Source organism: Cuculus canorus, chromosome 2 (genome assembly GCF_017976375.1).
Source record: "Cuculus canorus isolate bCucCan1 chromosome 2, bCucCan1.pri, whole genome shotgun sequence".
NCBI classification, from domain to species: domain Eukaryota; kingdom Metazoa; phylum Chordata; class Aves; order Cuculiformes; family Cuculidae; genus Cuculus; species Cuculus canorus.
In genome coordinates this window covers 73284440-73307377 of record NC_071402.1, presented here as the reverse complement: position 1 = coordinate 73307377, position 22938 = coordinate 73284440, and the positions used below count along the sequence as shown (strand labels likewise).

At 39.7% G+C, this 22938-nt stretch overlaps 1 protein-coding gene across 11 annotated transcripts in view; it reads right to left on the bottom strand.

Annotated features, from left to right (window-relative positions):
• Positions 1 to 22938, bottom strand: part of COBL (cordon-bleu WH2 repeat protein) — a 212933-nt gene that overhangs the window by 129256 nt on the left and 60739 nt on the right. The window contains exon 2 of one of the 11 annotated variants that reach the window (XM_054058711.1): positions 10642 to 10771. The exons of the other annotated variants lie outside the window; for them this stretch is intronic. The gene's annotated coding sequence lies outside the window, so the exon portion shown is untranslated. The remainder of the gene's footprint in view (positions 1 to 10641; positions 10772 to 22938) is intronic. 11 annotated transcript variants of the gene reach the window in all.

Below are 22938 nucleotides of genomic sequence, written 5' to 3'. Positions count from 1 at the left end.
AGACACTTAGGCTTTAGGACACAAAAGTTTAGGCACCAGCATCTGACATAAAACTAACAGTTTTACACTGATCAAAATCAAAAGACTGCCAGGACTGCTGCTAAAGTGACTTGCAGCAGAACTAGCCATGAATTAGTGCAAAAGCATTCAGTAATTAGCGAAGCAATCCTATTTCTACTGGAATGTTTGACTTCTTCCTCCATCATCCACACACTTGCATTGTTTTTTTCCCCACTTATCAAGTACTGAACTATTACTGTCATTCCATTCCAAGCAAAGAACTAATGATAATAATAAAGAAAATATCAGATTATTCATTCTCATCTGAAATATTACCCATGTGTGACTAAATCAGGCTTCTTTGCACAGTATGCTTAAATAGGAAAAGAGAATGACACTATTTTTACATTACTGATGCTTAAGCACAAAAAGTGCTTAACATGCTAACAGCCCAAACATACTGCAAAATGGTCAAGCCCTGCTGCCCGAGTACTCTCTTCTGTTCTCAGAGCTTTCAAATCTTCGCTGAGCTGTTTTAAGCATGCTCAGTTTAGCAGCCAGGAGGCTACAACCATGCAGCCACTGCACACCAAGTTCTCTGCAGACAGCAAATTGTGTGGCAGAACTGCAAAACCCACAAGGTTAAAATACCAATAATTCATGAGACAAACAGTGATATTTCTCAGCATTACTCATGAAGTTATAGCAAGGGTCATGTTGGCCATGTGGATTCTTACTAACCATGCTCGTCTATGGGAAAACACTGGCGTGAAAACAAAGCTAAGACCATTTCTAAGCAAGTTGGAATCACTGCTGGCATTGTGTCCTCTCCATCTTGTGGATGAACATGCCTTCAGAAGCAGTTACTCTACTACCTGTCTGTTGTGCTTTTGTGAGGATGCTACAGCTCTCACCTTACTGACTTTGTCTGGCACCACAACTCCATGCTGAGCCCTCTAGCCTCTTTGGTGGAAAGATAACTTGTTAATTAAAATAGGTTTTATTAATATTCAATAATTACATTAGTCTTCAACATGCTTATCAATAGCAAACCATGAAAGCAGTAAGAAGATAATTTTTTTTCTAAATGAGTCAATGACCAAAGATACAATTATGCAAGCCTGAGGCTAGCTCAGAAATGCCCTCACATACGTATGGTACATCCCCTGAAGTTAGAGGTGCTGTACAGATTTCAGTGTGGTTGTGCTTTCTTCATCTCTTATCAACACTTTCAATAAGGCTGTTTAAACAAAAAATAAATATAAGTTTATTGTTTAGCAACACTCATTTATAAACTCTCCTGTCATGACTCGTACTGTGAGTTAAGATGCAACTTGAAGGTGCATTTGCACTGTATTACTGAGCAAATGTATGACAGTGTTCAATTTTAGTGCCCACAGACTGTTCAACCTCACTACCACTTACTGAGAATCACTCTCTAGGGGGCTGAAGACACTGCAGATTATGGCCCTACTGCAGTAAATTGCTTTCTGTTTTTAAGGGTCACAGAAGATGGAATAGTTTTGAAAGAATCAGAGGAAAACAACATATATAGCTAGTGGAATTCTGATGTGATTTACTGTATTGGCTAATTCCTAGTTTTATAATACACTTACAAGCTTGTAGGAACTTCAGCTGAAAATAGCTGATATTATTAAAGAACAATATTCCTACCCATATCTGTTTTGACTAGAAAAAGTCTTAACAGTGACCATCTGATGTGTATAGACAGGGAAAAAAATGATGCTTAGGAATTATTACTTGCTTAAATAAGTATACCTATGGTATACATTAACACACATAACTGAGCTGATAATCATTTTTCATCTAATGAGAACACAATACAAGTGTGCTCCCAGAGTTCATTTCAACCATTCACCCTTATACAAACAGATCCCACAGAAAGAAGCAAGAAACAGTAGCTGAAGGAGTTCAGCTCTTTGCAGGATTTAAACCTACGTTGTTCCACCTACCTTCACGACAAAGGTTTTAATTCCTCTGTCTACAAATGGTGGCAACATCACAGTTACTTCAGGAAACCTGCACACCCACATGTACCAAAGAAGAGGGCACAGACAAAAAAGTTAAAGGATGTGAACCAGAGTAGAGAAGCATCTTGGCTCAGTTCCAAAACACTCTTTGGATCCAAAAGGGCTTCCCAAAACATTAGAAACACATATTTCTAAGCAGAAATTAAATCTATCAACAACAACTAATTCTATGGCTTTACAGGCTGTGGGCCAGAAGGTATTTGTGCCTTTTTTTTGAAATCCAGAGTTACTCTCCTAAAGTAGGTGGTTCCAGGCAGGAGAAACACAAAGAATGGCAGGCAGACCTGCTCAAGCCATTTATTCTCCAGCTGTGCTAAGCTCTCCTAAAAGAGGGAAAGCCTCTGTGCTACTCCTCAAGTTTACGTGTCCTTGGGAAAGCAGTCATGACCTTGTCACTTCTGACCTTACACCAGATTTCTTGGGGTGGAGAGGGGAGGGGAAAGCTGCATCTAAGTCCAGGTTTTCACTGTTCCTATGCATTCAAAACTCCAGATCTGTTGACACACTGCAGGACAACAACGAAACGGAATTTATTTACTTTGGTGCTTCAGACTGGGCAATCCAAAGACATGAAACTACCCTCATTTTCCATCTGCAGTTATTCTGTAAATTCTAACTCTGTAAAAAAACTACATGTCACAGAAGAAGCCAACAGAACTACAGGACTGACAAGCTTCTCTTTAGAGACAGAAAGTCTCCTAAAAGATCTAACTATGTATTTTTGTGAGATACAATTTACATTCACTTGCAGAAAAACAGAATCGGAGATGCCAGGACACTCCTTTCTCTCTTAATCATCTCCTTAGTAAGCATTTATAATTCAGTCTTAATTCATCCCCCATCACACAGTAAGAAATCACATATATCAACAATATATTAAAAAAGGTTAATGTAAATACATAGTGTCAATGAGATAAAGAAATATCCAACTACAACACAATAGCCTTAACCCTGTATTTATGGAAGGCCATGGGTACTTTTATCAGGAAATCCCACTGCTTCAGCCGATTTTCTTGTATTTTCCTGGTGCCAATTTGCTTAATAAAATTTCTTTTGAGAACAACATATATTTCATTTTCACTTTTAAGATACTCCCTTCTTTTTAAATGACACAGGAATCAAGTACTATTCAGTTTAAATTGAATTTGGAGTATTTTCTTTTATTAAAAGCAAATAATAAACTTAATTGTAAGGTAATAAACCCTGCTCCAACTCTACACTGGAGCCCAGACCTACCATACCATAAAAACAGAAAGTCTGATGAAAAAGAAAACTGCAAATATTAACAAAGATAAATACACTTACAACAGTGAACAGCTGATTAGTTGGACTGTGAAGTCTAATCTTGATTTATCAAGTAAGAACATAAATGTTTTAATGATTTTTAAACGTCAGCAAATAGAATTTCTTTAGTTAAGTTTCCATTTAAAATTGTTTGATGTATCCTGTAGGAACATGCAGTACTTAATGGATTTTAAATCTCACAAAACAAACAAAAAGATGCAATATCAACTAAGCACTTAATAGCCTCATGCAGCGCAAACCAGAGCACAGGGTGATGCAAATCTTGATAAATCAGGCATGTCAACACACCTAGACAGTTACCGAATGAGAGAGGAAGCAGCCGAACACCCTCCCTCTTTATCACGCACATTCAAATCAGGGACGATTAATCTGGGTATTTTACGGATGTGTGGCACTGGATTAGGATATAGGAAACAGACAAGGGTTAGGGTCATTATGGACTTTACAGAGTAAAATCAAGATCTTGCATCATCCCCATCTGCAGACAGGAAACTATGTGAATCATGTTATATGTTATAAATGAGACAACTTTACCAAGAAAGCAAGAGGTACCTACCACTTCAGAGCTTTAAAAGTTACTTGGAGATAACTAAATGCAAACTAGATGCTTGATGCTGTTCTTTAAGTACTGATGGGCATCACAGCAGTGACAGCAAGATTGCACAGACATGCCTGAGCTAGCAGAGCCTTCGAAAACCACACAAGAAGCAGGGTATGTTAGACTATCTTGTAACATGAACTGCTACAGTTACACTAGAAATGGCAAACGGCACATGTACCTCAAAAGCAAGCACCAAAACCTGCGACAATTTAGAACAGGTCTTATAACCAAAAAAAAAGATTTCCGTATCCCTGTCAAAACCAAATGAATGGCAATATTAATGAAGTCTTATTTCTTCCAGCTTCCTTGTCTTGTCAGGGCTGACTTTGACATTAAAAACGTAAGAAGTCTCACTGATGCTTTTTTCAGTTCTGGAGCACCTAATGACTGTCTTCAACTCTGGACGTCATCCTGCAGCTATCCTCTGAGTGAGGTGGTTATAAGGCTGCTCCTCTCTACCAGCCACCAACTTTCCAGAGAATTATAAAAGCTATTATATTAGGCTTATCTCTCCCTTTGTCAACCAAGCTGAAGTCAAACCAACAGCTGAAAAAAGCAAATAAAGACTTTTTTTTTCAAGAAAATGCAGGCAAATAACATCATCGAATAAACTTCACCTTCTATGAAAATCATATTAAACTCTGGCTTTGCAGGGCTCCACAAGCTGTTGGCAGACTATGCTGAAATAAGGGCATCTGTCCCATCTGAAAGTTGCCACCTAGGAACACTGAACGGCAACAGAAGAGTTTGGAAGGGATTAACTACAGATTTTTCTCCTTAAAATCAATAAAAAGCAAAACAAAGAAATCCAGGACTCAGTGAAGTCAACAGGAGTTTTGCCACTAACCTTGCAGAAAGCCAAGTTTGCAGAGCGGCAGAACCTCAGCAGAGCTCAGTTTTATCTCTGCGTTGACAGCCCTGCTTGCTGGCTCCCCCAGCTTGAACACAGCTTCCAAGTACCAGGACAAAGGCAAGCACCAGCAACATAATGTTTAGAGACGCTCTGGGATGTAGAGAGCAACTGCATGGTACTGCCCTGGGAATCCAACCAGCTGCCTTTCAGATCTGCAAAGGTACAGTCCTCTTACATGTTCTCACTATATCTTACCAAAATTCAGAAGTATCAAATATAATTGATTAATTAAAAAAAAGACAAAAAAAAAAAAAGGAGAAAAAAATCAATTAAAAAAGCAAGCAAGCCTATCTTCATGAATTACCACCCTGACTTTATCATTTCCGATTCTAAAATGAGTCAGAGAGGTCAAGGAAATCTGAGGACACAAGATAAAGTCAGAGCTGCCACACCACAACCTCTGTGGTCACCTTCTCTGAAATAGGAAGGTCAGTGACATAGTGATAATTGGTGAAATTACCAGCACACACAGAGCACTCCCTGAGCCAGAGCCTAACAGTTGCTCAGTTGACACAAGCTGGCATCACTCTTTCCAAAGAGAGAAGAGGACACTGAACTGCTAGCAGATCTATCATCGTCTCCGATGTTTGTCAGACTTCCCCAGCCAGGAAAATCCTGGATGTAGTTTACAGAGCAAGGTTCCTTCAAACACTTCTCTTCTACTGAGCCCAGCACAAACTGCATCCAAGCAAAGCAGCAAGGCAGGAGAAACAGAATGACATCTACCAAAACAGAAGTGAAAGGGAGTCATTTTCCTAGCTGCCTCACAGGTTTTCCACAATGAATACAGAAGCACAGATGGCGAAAAGGGAGCTCAAAGATTTAAAAATAGCATTTCAAGCCTTCAAAAGTCAGAGCTGGCCCCTCAACAAATAATAGAGTTCCAGTAAATCCGACAGAACCTTCAGAAAAAAAAATGCCACCTTTTATTTAAAAAAAAATTAACTAAACCAAAACCACGCATATCTTTCCCTACTTCCTGAAGTAAAGGTAATAGCTTCCGATATAACATCTTGCTTATAAAGTTTAGTGCTATGCTTGAAATATAGGCCATAGAAAAGGCATGTATACAAGCTTTTCCCCTCTATCACATCGAGTTTTATAGTACAAATTGCAGCAAAATCAGCTTACTAGTTTCTATAAATAAAATACACCTTTTTTCCAAATAATTCTACCTCCAAAAGGTAGGATAATCAAGAGGCCAGGTTAGTTAAAAGCTATGCCATTACAAGAGCTCTATTTCAAGATTTTGGCACCCTTATTTATCTTACTACAATAGACCATGTAAATCTTACACTCAGTGGGCTATCACAGACTCATGACATATCCCAAACCAATACTTCTGTGTGGCTCATACATTGATGGGACTAAACAAGAGCATTGGTAGCTTTCACTATTTGAACCTAAATTTTGGGGTTTGTTTCTTATCAGCACTGAAAACCAAAAACTCCTCCTCCGTGGGCTACCCAGTTAACTCAGCTGTGCCAGAATACATGTGCCTAATCCTATAGACATCTGTCTACAATGAATCATCACCTAGTCCCGGAGCAGGAAGGTAAGCAGCAAACAGCCTTAGCCCCATGAACCATTCATCAGCCTGAGCTGCTGAACAAATGCTGAATCCAATGGAAAAGCAGAGAGTAACCAGAGTGAGGTGAAGAAGTCAGGAGGAATTTTGACTACCACAGGCACTAGGACCACAAGGCTTCTTCCCACAGACCACCACCCACCAGTGAACCTCGTATCCCAAGTCTTATTCCAACCTTGAAGAAAAGGCAGTGATGCTGTCTGCATTACGCTCAAACTCACACAGCCTCTGCTGTTCAGAGTAAAAGCTGCTGAATGAGCATGGAGTACACACATCGGTGTGGGAAGGGACCAGTGTTTTGCTGCACTCTCCTTTAAGGGAACCAAAAGCATACCACACTCTCGGCTGGTGCATAGCACAATTAAGAACAGCACAGGCATGCTTCTTGCCATTACAAGACACAGAGCATAAAAATGCTGCTTTTCCCTACCCAAATGATAACATGCGTATGTATTTGATATAGTAATAATATAAAATTGTGTTCATTATTTAGATTAAGCTACTTCTGTGCAGCATTGCTTTACTTCCTATGCAAGTTCTGATAAAATGCTTCTCTACAGTATTTCGAATAAAGAAATTATCAGAGAAATCTACTGACACAGACGCTAGTAAAGCAAACTCATCTCTCCTTGTTGCTCTATCAAAGAACGTCAGCAAATGTTGCTGGGAAAGTAAGGACGCTTCCAACCCAGACTGAAGCCACCTCAGACCTCCTAGCAGGCTAGGTTCAGTCTCACAGCATCAGGGAATGAGATTGGCCAGTAAAGGAATGATGCACTCAGGGAACTGCTAGTCTAAACTTTTTCTCTGGTTATATTATAAAGCCAAAAATATTACCATGCAATAACAGAAGACATGAGAGATTCATAACCATCTGTGTGCCATCACTGCCCACTTTCAGAGCTAGGGGAAGAGACACTGGAGGCATTTATGCACCACAGAGTAATTTGTTGACTATACTGCCAGCGTCATACCCTTACAAGAGGATGCGCTGTTTTTGTGGTTGGTCTGCTAGGTCTAGAACCACAGTAACAGGTCATGTGAAGCTTTTCCCTGGTCTGTGAGTGCCAAAAGCAGCATCTTCTGCTATCAAATCTTATGTATTCTTCGCATTCTGTATGAGGCAGCAGATGAATATCTGGAAGCAGATGCCTTCTAATATAAGTGTGACATAAGCAGCAACACAGGAAGTCCACACTAAGTGAATCAAACACATACACGAACACACACGTACGCATACAGACATTAGACAAAATACTATATGCAAGCAGTCCCACTTCCTTGTCAACATCCAAAGACTTATTAATGCATCAACCTTATTCCAAGTATCCTGACCATATTGCTGTTAAAAGCAAGCTACACTTCATCACAGATGTCCTTGACCACAGGATTAAGTCTAGAGAGACGAGGTAGGAAGAGGGAATGAGATTTTAATTTCACCACTGCTTATTCTCTCAAAGTAAATAATGAATTAAAGTTTAATCTTTCACTGAATACCTGGCATGTTTATAGTCTTGCAGATGACAACTAAATTAAACATATATGAGCAGTGCCACATAACAAGTCTAACCACTTATTTTTAAACTTGGAAGGGCCTGAACAATTGAAAATATGTGGGTTGAGCTTAGAAAGTAGTTCCACACACCCTTTTCACGCACTCAGTCTGCATAACTGCTAGCAATAGATAGATTTCCTCTCTGAAAACAGAGGAGAAATCTGAAACAAAGACAAAAACGGAAAAACTTCCTGTACTCATGATACTAATGAAAAGACAGGTGACCTGTGTGGCTTAGATGGAGAGATGAACTGGTCCCTAAGAATTTTGCATTGTTTTTACTGCGTAGCCTTCTTGGGTTCAGCATGAGCCTGGGATTTAGTAGGATCTGCTGATGTTGGCTTCAGTTGCTGCTGTTGGTCTGTGTTCTTCTACAGCCAGAGACTGAATTGTATTGCATGAAATTTCATGCACACAGCCTGACACTTAACCACTTGTGGGTCTCAGGCAGTCTAGGTGCTGCAGGTTGGCCTGTTGGTAGGCCACTAAGCACATCATCAGGAAACCATGTTTCTTTCTTGATCTCAGTTAGCTCTCCACTTCCAGTGTCTGAACACTCTGCCAGTGCGTTGCCAGAGAAGAAAATGGATGAGCTGGAAGAGGTGGAGGGATCTGCCTGCAGCAGAGAAATGGATTGGACCTTACTGTCCTGCACCCAGTTCACCTTCAATCCAACTCAAATGTAGTATGTGCCTTTTGAAATGCCACAAAAAAAACTATGAAGGCCAACAAAAAGCTTCACCTGTGGCGCCAAGATGGAAGAATAACTCATTCTAAGGCCACCACTCCAAGACCACACACTGCCTCAGGATTTTGGCAAGAGGACTTCAGTCCTATGTGTGTCCGGCAGCTTTGGCTACTGGCACACTTACAGAGGCACCATCAACATAGAATCTCCACCTAGTTAAAGAAAAATGAAGTTACATTTCACTTTTGCCCTCACTCCACTCCCCCCCCCCCAAAATCTAGCATACAAGTAATACAGAAATATGTTACTCGTAAGCGATCAGTTACGAATACCTTTAAACTTACATCAAACTTTGAAAGTCTACCATTCAAACAAGCTAGACTCCTTCTTTAATTAAAATTAACTTCAAAACCTTTCATAAACATAGAGATAACATAAACCACCCAAACATCCAGTAAAATCAAATAGATAAAGAAATAAGTGCATGAACAGTAGTTTCTTGGAACTAAATCAGGGAATGTTAATTCAATGCCAAACACTGAAGGAAGGCAACTGCAGCTGCTTCTTTCAGAAACACAGCACAGGGATGCAGCAACACATTAGCATGGCAGCTCTGCGTATACTGTCAAAACTACAAAATCCGATCCCTGTGATTATACTTCAAGTTTTTCAATTGCGTTGTTATTGAATATGTGCCAGTAAACTAAGAAATGCAAGCACTATAATAGTAGCTTCTTACAGGGGTTAAGTCAAGGGCAAGGTCAGCATCCATTCTGTGATTTTATGATTCTATGGTCTTTAAAACAAAAAGCCAAAATCTGATATTCCTACTGCATGCAGTAGCACAGGAATTGCATCTTTGGGATGGAAGACATCAGGAAAAAAAAGAAAGAACATGAAAGCTATATTAGTGCAAACTGGTAAAGGAGGAAAAAAATAACTTGCAGGAAAAAAAGACAATAAAAAATAAAGAAAGACACTAACAGAAAGAGGAGGAAGAGACAGACATATAGCCTCAGAAAAACATAATACTTAAAAAAAAACCAAAACAAAAGAAAAAAGCAGTTTATGACACAGCAGAGGCACCCGGCTTTGTTAGCAATGTGCCTGAACTGCAGACGTCCTTCTGCTTCCTAGTCAGAAAAATTGCCACAGTGGATCTAACACAGCTTTTGGAATACAAGAAAGTTTTCCTCCCATTTGGCAGTTATCGGTGTAAAACCTCATCAAGGTGTGAGTATCTATTCAAATGACTCACAATTATAGAACTGCTTCGATTTCGGAGCAGCTGGGCGGAGGCGCCACCAGGGGGCGCGCTTCCCCGCCAGGTCTTTCAAGCGCTGTTTTTAGCTACTGCGGTTCTTATTGTTCACAAGAGCCAAGAGAAATCCCCTTTCCTTTGGCAAAACCGTGCTAATGACACCATCGCTAGGGAACGGGCTTACTGGAATCACAAAAGGGCAACGCGCATCTCCTCTAACTATTTTGGTTGGGTGGGAAGGAACAACAGCCTGGCTGATTCTGTAATAACCCCCACAGAAATAAAATGGATAAATAGTTAATTCCCTTGGTACGTGAATTACCACAGTCCATTACATAAATAGAAGAATCCTAACTGAACCAATGAAATAATATGCTCCAGGGATCTATAACGCACACATATCCTATTGTGAAACTTTCTGAGCCAAATGTCAGTGTGTCCAACTAATGGTGAAACTGAGACCTTTCATATTCATATTTTTTTCATATTCAAACTGACAGCTTTCATCTTTCTCATATTAAAAAAATACACAAAAATTATTAAAGGAAACTACGCAGAAGGCATGGCAATATAAAACTGTTTCCAGTTGTCATTAAAGCAAAGGAACTAAAAATGTATACGATTAAAAATGTAAGTGAATATGCGTGAAGCATATTTATAGCATTTTATGATTACTTACGGAATAGGAAACCAGTGGTTTATTTTCTATGGATCACTTCTTGATTGTACAGAAAATCCAAGACAAAGTAACAACGTTTGCATTCTAAAATCTAGTAGCCCAGGACAGAATGATGGCACATGAATCGCATCTTTGGGATGGAAGGCATCATGAGAAAAAGGAAGAATATGAAAGCTGTATTAGTACAAACTGGTAAAGGAGGAAAAAATAACTTGCAGGAAGAAATACAATAAAAATTAAAAAAAGACACAAACAGAAAGAGAAGGAAGAAACAGACATAGCCTGTCAGATCAAAACTCTCTACTGCAAAGAAGGCATACTTTAAAAGAATGGTGGGTTACTACAAGGCTGAAAAATTGATAAAAGGATGAAAAAAACTGAAATCCAGTTGGGAAACAAGGAAGAAAAAATGTGTCCGTTTTTTTCTGAAAACATGCAGTATTTTACACCATATATTACTACTGAACCACTCCTTACATCACCACCACCTTACATCTATTAACTACCAGTGTCCTAATAAAGAGTAAGATTTTACATTTTCACCATGATTTGCAGCTATTAATAACAGGTAGGCAAGCTATCCTTTTTTCTAAGACGGAAATTGAGAAAGAGCAGGGAGCAAGGTGCACCTTCCTTCCAAAATCCAACAGCAGGGTTGCTGAAAGAATTAGATGCATGAACTATTGAAGTTTGCTGATTTACTAACACAGGGGAATTAAAAGTTGGTGTCTTCTGAACCTAACCTACGACTATTATCATTAGATAACACTAAGAAATCTGTCATTCTGCAACTTGGCCTTCAGTTTAAAACAACTCACTTCTATGTTTTGTAATCGTTTTGTAAGAATGGAAGTGACACTATACAGACTTAGCCCAGGGGCAGTTACAGCGCCACACTTTCCAGCTGGAAAGAGTCTACGGAGAACAGCACCACCAGATACCCAGTGTATCTGTTCTTTTTTCTGAAAGCTAATCTTCAGTATCACAAGTAAGCCATTGAGTGCAAAAAAAAAAAAAAAAAAAAAAAAAATTACTGTTTCTGCTCGTGTTGCACATACAATAACTATTCTACAGTACCCCATTTTGGAGCAAGAAAGAAAAGCGGATGCAGTTTTTTACAGACAGCATAATAGGATTGTGCATCATGGGGAACCACCCATTTTATGTTGCTGAGAATAAAAAATTGAGGAATTAAAAAGAGATTCCTGAAGCATATTCAGATTCTTGACTTTTTATTAGTGTTTTAGTAAAAAGTGCTCACCAACAGAAAAATGCTTAGTATTGCATCAGTCATACTTAACCTACAGCTATATCCAGATCCTAAAGCAGTGTTTGTTCATTTTTTCTCCAGTCAACTTATTCATCTCCAGTTCAATTCTTGACTAGATATCATGAACTCATTTTCTGTACTAGCTAGCGGGACATCCTAGCAGTGTCAGTGGCTGAACTGCAGTCAACCAGCACCATAATTCATCCGATGCCAGCTGCCATCACAGAAAACCTCACAGAATACTCAAATTTGAATGTGAGCTTCAAAGTAGTGGAAGAAAAACATGTCCATTACTATCTTCTGCACTACCTGCATTGCCTGAGCTGGCTTTAAGAAACTGCTGTTCACACCTTAAAACACACTGCTCTTTCCCACTCCAGATCTTGCATGTAACAAAACTATAAAAATTATACTAGCAGAGGAGCAGAAAGATAGACTAATAGAAGGAAACAGATCTGACATTTGTCCAAGATTAGAAATAATATTCTCACCAGCTACAGCCACAGCACAGATCAGGTTCTGATACACTCAAATTCAAAATGAGTTTAGTCTGCGTCAGATGTGCAGCTTGAAAACTTGAAGAACCCTGGTGGCATGTTGCAGTGTTAGTTCAAAAAAGGCAGCAACTGCTTTTAACAGTAACAGCCAGACTTCTTTTAGCTATTAGACTGCAAGTTCACCAGGAAAGCACATCGCAGGTGAAGAACATGCAAGTCCTCAAGAACAACACACACTTAAAGAAAGATTCTTAGATCACAATGAGGTAGCAGATGAGCTATTACTGAAAGCTGAAAAGGAATCCCGATGAAGTATGTTTTTAACATATTTTATATCATTAGAAATTTACTCTAGAAAGCCACTGATATTACGCTACAAGGCAGAGCAATCTCAGTCCTAGAAGTGTGATTTAGTCCCTAAAAGTAAGCTCCGCTATTCCCTCCTATTAGCAGTCTGGTCTCAGACTAAACACAGGATACTACCCCTTGAGAAATGATCATGAACTTTGTGTCTCTATATAAAGTTTATAGTCCCCAGCTCTCATATCTCCAAGATAATCTGTACTACTATTGTATTTTATGACAAAAATATGCATTAAGTACAGACAACTCAGTATCATACATTACTGAACAGCTGTCACACAAAATATGTATTTTGTTTTCTCAAACTGAAAAAAAATGCCTAAAAAAGCTAATGAAGCAGTAATTATGTTTTCTCATAAGAAGATTCAACATCAAAAAATAAAATCCATCACTTTTCATAGTAGTGTCACCAAGAGACCAGATAAAATTTCTCTGCTCTGTTTCATAGTAGCAGATGGTCTCCTGTGCTAACCATCCACGTGCTTTCACCTCTGGTCAAAACAGGACTGGCAAATGACACCTTTTATAAAGGCTTTGCTTTCAACTACCCTTTCCATCCAAAGTGAAATCACATGGACTTCGAGGATCTACGATGTACAAAGTGGATGAGTTATTATAACCAGCAGTCTGCTTTTGAACACCTCCCCTTTCTGCCCTCACTGCTGTATTTCAGCACAAACCTGCAAGATAACATCCACAGCTACCTGCCTGCTAGGGAACTCATAAAACAAGTGGTATGAATCTGAAGATCACAACTGAATTGTGGGTGAAAAACCAGGAGGACAGATTTCCTTCTCTCGTTACAGAATTAGAGAATGGTTGGGGTTGGAAGGGACCTCTGGAAGTCATCTAATCCACTCCCGCTGATGAACTAGGTTCACCTACTTTGTGTTGCACAAACAGGTGGGTTTTGAGTATCTCCACAGAAGGAGATTCCACAACCTCTCTGGGCAGCCTGTTCCAGTGCTCCATCACCCTCACAGTGAAGTGGCTTTTCCTTATAGAATCACAGAATAGTCAGAGTTGGAAGGGACCTTAAAGATCATCTAATTCCAGCCCCCATTCCCTGGACAAGGACATCCCACTAAATCAGGCTGCCCAAGGCCCCATCCAACCTGGCCTAGAATACCTCCAGGGATGGGGCATCCACAGCTTCCCTAGGCAACCTGTTCCAGTACCTCACCATTCTCATGGTGAAGAAATTCTTCCTTATATCAAGCCTAAACCTGCCCTCACCAGTTTATACCCGTTCCCCCTCATCCCATCACCACAAGCCTTTATGAATAGTCCCTCTCCAGCTTTCTTGTAGCCCCTGTCAGGTACTCGAAGGTCGCTATACAATCTCCCCGGAGTCTTCTCCAAGCTGAACAAGCCCAACTCTCTCAGCCTGTCCTCGTAGGGAAGGCACTCCAGCCCTCACATCATCTTTGCAGTCCTCCTCTGGACCCATTCCAACAGCTCCATATCCTTCTTACGTTGAGGATTCGAGAACTGGGCACAATAGTCCAGATGAGGTCTCACAAGAGAGGAGTAGACGGGCAGAATAACTTCCCTCGACCTGCTGGCCACACTTCTTTTGATGCAGCCCAGGATAAGGGTGGCCTTTTGGGCTGCAAGCACACATTGCCAGCTGATGTCAAGCTTCTCGTGTGCAGATGGAAACTCCTCTGTTTGTGCCTGTTGCCCCTCATACTGCTGCTGGGCATCACTGAAAAGAGTCTGGCTGATCCTTTTTGACACTTATCTTTTAGATATTTGTAAGCACTGGTAAGATCCCCTCTCAGTCTTCTCTTCTCCAGGCTAAACAGACTCAGGTATCTCAGCTTTTCCTCACAAGAAAAAAATATTGCTCTATATTTTTCTTCAAATATAAAATCCAGACAGCTATACCCCCTTTCTTTTTTAAAATGACCCATACAAGGTTGTGTATTTATGCCACTTTCTCTATAATAGTATTTTCACTATTAGGTAGATGCAGTATGCCATGTGATCTACCTGGGAGCGTTTTGCCTGAAATCACTCCGAACAGCAGCTTCATACAAACTGCTGAAGTGCCTCCTTCATTCATTCTCCCAGAGCAATGAAAGAGAAACCACTTCCGCAGTGGGACCAGAACCTCGCTTTGTTTTTCCTGATCTTGGATTTATATTCACAGCTAATCATCAATGAGTCTTTGGTAGCTAAATCACAACAGCCTCTCTGTCTGCAGTCAACAAGGATATGAAAGGGAAATGACCTCCCCCAAAAAGAAGGAAAAAGAAAGAAAAAAAAATAAAAAAGGAATCCTCTCCCAAAGCCAAACCTCAGTTTACACAGCATGAAGCAATCTCTCTACAAGCTGGCTTCTCTTCTGGGCAGGTTTCATGTGGTCACAGTGCCACAGAAACGCACAGAATCTGCTTTGTTTATGTCCTGTTCCTTCTGAAGCCTGCACACACCCTCCCCTCTGATGTGGGTTTATATGTGGCAACACCTGTGTTATCTTAGAAACACTGGCCAAGAATAACCCTGCAGACAGAAGCAGGCTCTTTTTACACCTGCCCGCTGGGCATACATGGGCACGTAACCTGGCCGAGTGCTTTGGAGTCAGCATCAATAGACTTTCCTATAAAGCAACAGAGTCAAAGCAGCAACTTGGCAGGATGTGATGTGCCAGAAACTCAGCTCAGCAAAACGGCAGGAGGGAAGCTCGAGAGGTACGTGTAGTCAGCAGATGATACACAATAGACAAGGCAGAATTGAAAGGGTATGAAATGGGTTTGGGGGGAGCAGAGAAGGAAAAGAAATGCTACATCATACTGGATCTGTGTTTAAACACACAGTGAAACAGGCACACCACTGAAATACCTTTAAGGATGGAACATCTGCAGAGGCTCCTGTATTGATCAGAGGCTTATAACACTTTTTAAAGTGCATTTCTTAACACCTTAATACACCAAGGATCATCAGGCTTCCTTGCTGTTTGTCCTATGCTGTGGAAACCCAAAGAGAACTCTTAACAGCTTAGATATGGCATAAAACCTCTGGGTTTTTTGCTTCAGTCTGCAACACCTTTGCTCACACGAGTTAAAAAAAGTGAGGATTTTGTCTGAATGCTTAACCTGTAATTCTGATCAGCTGGATCTGTTGGAAGAATTCACTGTGACTTCCAACAGCAAAATTCACCACCTTTGCTCATCTGTTAGAGATGCGTACTTCATGGTCAGAGACTAGGACAATACTATACAGAAAGAAAAACATAAACCAAAAGACAGGCCGTGTGAGCAACTGTTCCTCCTTTCTGATGGCAGCCACAGACTGGAGTGAAATTTGCTCATTATCATTGTAATTTAATTTAGCATTGCAGTCCCAGAACCATGTAATAAAACTGTTACCTTTCACCCTCCACCCACAACCACACAAGGCAGGTGCAGGGACGGATTCTCTGTGCCGGACCTGTGTTCACACAGTTAAGATACCTGCTATTGCGTCTGTGTCTGCAGAACTTACCTGTCCTAGGGACATAAATTTACTCCACTTCTGAGTGTAGCCCTTGCATTGCAATTATTTTGGTAAAATTCTTTGCAAATTAGATATTAAGTTGTACACTAAGGGAAAAATATTTCCCACTGAAAACCCAAAACAAAGGGTTTGCTGAAAAAAAAAAATGATTGGTCTATACAACATTTGGATGCACAAATAAAGTTTTCAGGGGGCTCCTCTAACTCATACCTGAGGTATTTTAGCTTCTGCAGCAGCTCAGGAACTAGAATAATGATAAAGGAGGCATCAAATCACGCATTCCCTATGATTTCTGTGCCGTTTCTCTCCCAAAAGATGCAGCAGCCCCCAGGTCTTTACATAAAACTGCACAGAGACTTGACTTCAATAAGTCACTTCCAAGGAGTTGCCTGTTTTAACCACAATTTCAAGGGATATAAAATTTGATAGAATAAGGATGCATACACCTGGGTTGACAATTCAATCACAAGTGCTGTTTAAGCTCATGCCTACGCGATCTTAAAAGGTCTATTCTGCAGACCCCTTAACTGACCTCGCTGGCTCGTGTACCCAAAACAAGCTCAGGGTCTTGAAGACCAAGGCCTCAGACTGAAGAGCCAGACCTTCCAAGCCAGCTCCTACAATCCCTCCTGATGTTTCATTATGGGAAATCATAAACATTTTCTCTGCATTAATAGTGTTTTTTAAGGACTATATAGTTTATATTAAAATGCCACATTAAAGGTTCATGTCACTTAAAAAAGACAGTGATCACTGTGTCTCAAATCACCAGTTTAGAGTGAAATACTCCTGATTTACTATTAAAGAAATGAAGAAAGAGCAAAACTTAAGGTTGGTTTCTTCCCTATAGATGCAACGGACAGCACTCTGCCACAAAATTACATGGAGGGGACCAGGAGCTTTACAGATCATTCAATGATGTTGTTATCACACATCATTCATGAAATCAGGAGGCATTCGACAATGACGCATACTGGTACCAACAAGTTGAGGAGAATTTGACCAAGTGGGTCCTCAATATCTAAGTCTTGTTTATGAAGAAAACGTAATTGCTAGAGAACTGTAAAGGTACATCGGAGATATCTTGCCTTCAGAAAAGCAAGCAGAATCAAATGAAATTCTGTAACACAGTCTCACATGCAGCGCATTCTGTATATAGATCTGACATTAAATGATGGAAATGAAAAAAACAGACACTACCCAAAGCTTGAAAACTAACATGCAGGTACAAGACAGCAGATTCAAATCAATGCAGCAATGAGTATTTGAATAACTATGTAATTTTACAGACAGTAATGCAAAGGCTAACTTTTGTTTAGGCTTAAAGCATGGGAGTGCACAGATAAGAAACCTGCACGAAACTGTCTTTTAGAAAAACCCTGCAAGTTTAAAGTCTACAGAGTGAACTGTCTAACCTGTACAACCATACACAGAAAAAGCCTGACGGCTCTCCAAGCGTTAATGTCACCCTGAAGAATCTTCTTTGCTAGCGGCAAAGGCTCACGGTAAACTGCTGTAAGGAGGTGACGCTCATATTAGGTTACATTGAAAAAAAGAAACCCAAACAACCAAACCTCAAACACCAAACTTGTAGCTGCTGGTGGTGTGATCACAAAGAGCTGTCTGGCTCCCTCCCTCCTCCATCCCACCTGCTTCACAACAGACAGCGGTCTCATCCAGCACATCAGCTATGCAGCACAACATTCTGAATCCCCAATAGAATGGGGTGTACTGTCTGGAGGATTTATACCAAGTCACTCTGTTTTTCCACTAATGCTGTGTACAAAGATGGAAAAACAATTCCTCATCGAAAGGCAACTAAAGAATCATACTTCTTAATCTCCCTGTATAAAAAAGCTACCAGAGAGTAATGTTTTTTCCCCTTCCCAAAATAAAACCACCCCCGCACATGCACTTGGAACCGAGTAACACTATATGGTCTTAGCAGACAAGCACTATGTTACCATACAGATCAACATGTTAATCAAAACTTGATAATGTTATATGTGTATTCCCATCTACATGCAAAATATCTCTGCCTTGTTCTGCCAAGTTATATGAATTCAACATTTTTGCATATTTGGGCTAATATAAATAATCACTACACAATCCAAAACCAGTTAAGCTTTTTTTTTTTTCCTTGGGCTTCTGTACTCCCACAGAAACCCACTGCCTTCGACTCATTCCCTCTCTTTCACACAGACACCTAATTCTCCACAGAGAAGCGGGAAGATCTAGTCTAATTGTCGGGTGTTTAGCGAAAAGGATTCTCAAATTAAAAGGCCTGTTTTAAACTTTCTTCTTCATCCTCTCCAGAATAGGAAAGTTTCAAACAGGATATCCAGCTTGTGCATATCTCATTGAAATAGCTGAGAGATTCACATCTAGAAGGGGGCTCCTGTCAGAATCATCTTTATGACCTCCAGAGTCTTCCCCGGTATCTTAACCAAAAACCTGACTGCCAGCCCCAAAGCCTTAACTGTCTCCTGACCTTCAGTCAGCTCCTGGCACTGGAGTGGAAATACCAGAGGAGGATAGCTGAGCAAAATACAGCAACTTCGTGTGTTAAATCACTGCTGCATGGCTGTCCAGACATGAGCTTGGAGGGCGTTCATTTGGGGTATTTTTGGTCTCATTTTGGGAGATTTTAAATCACAGCCAGTGTCCCGGAATATCACAAACTCACTCTGTTGAGTATAATCCTGCCAACAACAAGGCTGTTGCTGGTAGAATCACACTAGTCAGCTGCAAGGCTTTTTTTCCATGCACAAAAAAAGCTTTTTCCCTGATCAACAAAGACATTGTTGAACCTTTCGGTGAACACAAGAGCCATGGTATGCATGTACCTTTTTTCTATCTGGATCATTTTGTACTTGTTTATACAAGAAGAGCAACTAATTCTCACCAAATTGATAAGCTAAAAAAAAAACAACAAACCCAAACATGTTCTTCAATGTGAGAAAACAGTAACTTGTAGATGCACACGTTTACATAACCACTGGTTTAAGGAATGAAGAAATATATGTGTTTTAAACATAAAGCAAAGCCAGACATAGTCCTTGCCATAACTGAGTCCATTGCTATGGAGTATTGCAGTCGGAAATGTGTGCCAGGGCTTGGGGACCCGAAAGAGCAGACTGCAGGCAAACTACATTAAATATCTGACTAGATTTCAAAGCATTTATTAGTAAGAGACTTCAACAAATTAAGTTTTGTCTCCGAAATAAATAGCCCTTTTCTGACAGCTTTTTTGTTGTGTTTTTTTTTTCTTGCTGATCTTTTATTTATCCAGATTCTGTGGCTTGGCTACCAATTAATGCACATCACTCACTAGTCATCATTATTCAGTCATGATTTAGGGTCTCATCCAGTCATGAGCTCATCTATTTCTGACTGCAGTCAACGGTCAATACCTTTTTATGTTAAAGGTGAAATCCGAACATAACCCTGGGATTATTAACGATGTCCTTATAATGTTATTTGCTTTTCCAGAGGTCTTCTAGTGTCTCCTACTTAGCTCTGCGACTAAAATACAGCAATCTCCTTGCACTAGCATTTTCCAATTTCATAGCTTAATAAAAAATGCTGCACAATAATAACAATGTATAAATGCACTCTCTACTTCCAATGAAAACAAGTTGCCAGTCATGCCACAAATCAGAATCTCCACGGCTTCATGGCTGTCCTTTGAGTCATGAGTAAAGAGCAACTAGATGCTAGAAATTCTGAATAACCCACACACCCACGCTACATACATACGTCCAAAGAAGATCATTTCCCAGCAGACATTTGTGGACTTGTTACTAACGATCCAGCTGCTAATTTAGCATCTGCTCTTGTTCTCGGGTTACCAGTGGATCCCTCCCTGTCCCACAACCCAGCTCTGAATGGGTCATACTCACGCACAGCTTTGCTTCTTTAAAATACACTGGTATATTTAGCAACAGTAAGCGACTTTACAGGATAAGGAGGAGGCATGGTTCAGATTAAGTAGGTAAATAAAAATCAATCAATTAATCAAAAGCAGGTTTCAAAAAAAAAAAAAAGGCTCTTCGATGTGGTCATTTCAGGAAAGATTTGGAAGATGAAGCTTTGTATATTAAAACTTAATCTGAAAGAAAAAAAATCATTTTTTCCTTGCCTATTTTCTGAAAGGCAACTTACTACAATTTATTTAAACTAGAATTCCTTCACTGCAAACCAAAACATGCAAGATATGCCATGTATATCAAGTGAAAAATTTAATATCTTTACAAGTGTATTTTTTAAACAAACTGGATTCAGACATTAAAACATTACTTCTAGCATTGCTGGAAAATGAAACTGCCAACAGTAAAGTTCCAGACTTTCACTCTAGACTAAGTCAGCTTTGTACATGAAAATGTCCCTGCTCTTCGTGTATTACATTTAATTTCATTACTAAAACTGAACTTCATGGCTTATATAACAATATCATAAAGTTAGAGAACATTCACTTTTTCTGATTATTAATAAGTTTTGAGATGGGGTGAAAAAAGTAAGGTACTGAAGTACTAAACCCATATAACTCCATCTACTGCATATGTACCTAGAAATTGAGCCATTTTGTGACAAAAAGATAAATGCAAAGAAATATTAAATGCTATTTTAAAAGGAAAATATTTTTCATTCTAAAAAAATAAATGCATTAGCACCTACTCAGTTCTCTCCTTTAAGTGTTCATTGAAATACTGCTCTACTATAGTACCTTTCTTTATGCAAACCGTAACAAAGATGACGCATTATGAATTATAGCCTGATTTAAGCACAGAGGCATACCCAGACATAATAAATGAATTTATGCCAAAATTTAGAATTGTAACCAGCGGTTATATGGCTTGTTATCAAATTTATGTAATTACAAAGGTGTGTACTTGAATACACTGACATTGTCTAAGCTTGAGAGGAGTTGGAATCAGACTAAGTGAAAAAAAAAAAAGAATTTATTCTTACCTAGATCTTACCTATAAGCCTACATCTAAGGTTTTTAAGTGTTCCTTCTACCGTGCTAGTTGTAAAATTTACATCTAGTAATGTAAAGCTTCATGATTATTACTACATGTACATAAGACAACAAGGTATTTTGTGAACATATTTCCCCTCCTTTTTTCTGCAGCGCTGGCACCCCTGGTCAGAAAAGACAGTAGGGAGAAAAGAAAGGTGTCAGGGATAAAAAAAAGAAGACAAGCAGCTTGAGGAAAGCTATTTATGTAGCTGTGTACTTATAAAACTTTATCATATGCCTAGCTGTGTCTGTACACACACTCACTCAGTCTGCTGTGTTCGGGACCTTCTGGGCCAATGGCAGCAGTAAAGGTACCATTAGAGGAATCAAAGCACTGCTGAAGCCTACCCAGGGAATCACAACTCAGCCAAGAGCTATGGGCTTGCAGACAAGACCTGGAAGTATCAAAAAGCTTGAGATCAAGCAGAGCATGGTCATCGGACAGCAATCCATGGCAGAGGGAGCTCCTTCCAACACTTTCATAATGTAGCCCCCAAGAAGCAGTAACTTTACTCCAGATATGAATTCAAGTACACTATTCTCCTCTTCTGTCATGCCACAAAATTAAAAACTTGCACCAGAGAATTAAAGAAAAATGCCAAGAGGCATGAACTTCACTATGAAATGACAGTTTCATTTTTTTCCAAGTGTTTTCTCCAAGTGAGCTCAATTTACACTCAGTTTAAAAACCTTATATGTAAGCTTATAGGTAAGATTCAGGTAAGAATAGAATTATTTTTTTTCTCACTTAGTTTGATTCCAATTCCTTCCAAAGGGACGTACACATACTTTCAGACAATTTTAATAAAACCATGAAGACCTAACTCCACCACCCATGAAATCTGCAGGCACCATTGCCAAACCACAGAAAGACGCTGACCGTGCCTCCTAAGCAGCAAGCTGTACAAACAAATACAGAATTTCAGGCAATTTTGAGTCTGCATCAGAATTCAACATGGCAGCACCCTACTGTGCAACAATAAAAACAGATATCCCTCGGTCCTCATCTTCCACACACATTTTGAGGAACACAAGCCACCTCCAAAATTTTGTTTCACTTACAGTATCACCTCCCTAAATACGGAAAGCTTCATCAAAGAACACTCAGTTTCCCCGTGTACAGAAAATTTTATAATCTAGAAACTTGCATGGGTCTGTCGTATCATTATTCTCATAAATCCATCCATGACTGCAACACTTGCTCAATGTAAATAGACTGCAGAACAATTCTGGAAGGAACAGCACAGCTGTGCAAAACAGTGGATGTGTTGGCTCCAGAAGAACATGCTACCATATGGTAGCATTTATTTTCAACGTTACTCAACATATACTGCCCAAAGCACAGGCTTTGAATCTTCCATCTGCAACTCTGTGTGAAATGTGAACACACTAATTAATAGACAGGCTGCAATTTTCAAAGAATTCTAAAATAGTCACATGTTTCCTTTTAAATGCCGAGAGAGGCTATCAAGCCAGCAGAATGAAAAAAGAATCTATTTCTTTCTACGAGCAGTAAAACACACATCAGTGCCACATGCTCATTCTCCCTTGTGTTACCCATTGGCAGAAAGTCTTGCTACTGAGACCACCCGTATGCAAGGACTAGAGCTGTGCGTGAACAGGCAAGGTATACCCTAATCCTT